The sequence below is a fragment of the Trichomycterus rosablanca genome, unplaced genomic scaffold, assembly GCF_030014385.1.
Source record: "Trichomycterus rosablanca isolate fTriRos1 unplaced genomic scaffold, fTriRos1.hap1 scaffold_255, whole genome shotgun sequence".
NCBI lineage: Eukaryota > Metazoa > Chordata > Actinopteri > Siluriformes > Trichomycteridae > Trichomycterus > Trichomycterus rosablanca.
The window spans coordinates 42,047-43,005 of NW_026947083.1; the positions used below are offsets into that span (position 1 = coordinate 42,047).

General features: G+C 35.8%; 1 non-coding gene across 1 annotated transcript; it reads left to right on the forward strand.

Moving 5' to 3' along the window:
- Window positions 1-228: 228 nt before the first annotated feature.
- On the forward strand, window positions 229-302 carry trnai-aau (transfer RNA isoleucine (anticodon AAU)). Its single transcript has one exon. It is a non-coding gene; the product is annotated as a tRNA-Ile (tRNA).
- The last annotated feature ends 657 nt before the right edge of the window (window positions 303-959 follow it).

Sequence of the window (959 nt, forward strand, 5' to 3'; positions counted from 1 at the left end):
GAAAGCGATGTTTGAAATAGGACTGAGATCTCGGATCATTAAAATAACAAGAAACTGGTGCATTTCTGGTGCAATAACAACCAAATTCAGTTTAGGAGCCGCTCATTTCTGCAGATCTTCACTGAAAGTGTGCAGAATCTCAAATGGTTTTTGTGCTGCCATGCAGCTGGTTGAATGGGGGTTATTGTAGAATTATGTACAAAGATCTAAAGAGAAAACAGGTTAACTGGCCGGTTAGCTCAGTTGGTTAGAGCGTGGTGCTAATAACGCCAAGGTCGCGGGTTCGATCCCCGTACGGGCCACACCCACTTTTGGACTTAAACTAACAAACAAGTGATCCTTCTCTAACTAGCAGGTCCTATTGACCTGGGCTTCAAACGTTGTTATTCTGGTAGGACAATAAAAGCAATATACTACTTTTTTATTCAATGTATTTAACTACATAGTGTTGTGCAACATTACATGTGTACTTAATACTTTTGTATTTTAATACTTGCAAATTTGAATACTTGCATACTTTAATACTTGCTTACTATAAAACTTTGCATTAATATATATTGAGCTGCTGTAATAAATGATTCATTTAATTTTATCTGTAATGCTAATGATGGGCCAAACTATCTTTAGGCTTTGGGGTTGTTGAGGCTAAATATTCATGATTGTTGTAATGTTGCTACACAGTCACATTAGAAATCTCTTTTAAAACTAATGTTTGATATTGCAGGGTCTGATGAAGACACTAAAAATCTTATCCGGTGGAGAGTGGCCAACCAGGCTCTCTTCACTGGAAAACAGAATGCAGCGGTTCGAGGGTTTGAGTAAGTAACTGTTTGTTTGACGTAACAAAATTTGTGTTACTTCATATGCATAATATTAATTACAAAGGGTGGTATAAAGACAAGTTTTAGTATTTAAGTTTTGCTAACTTTTTCAAAGCATTAAAAACTTTTAATGACTAA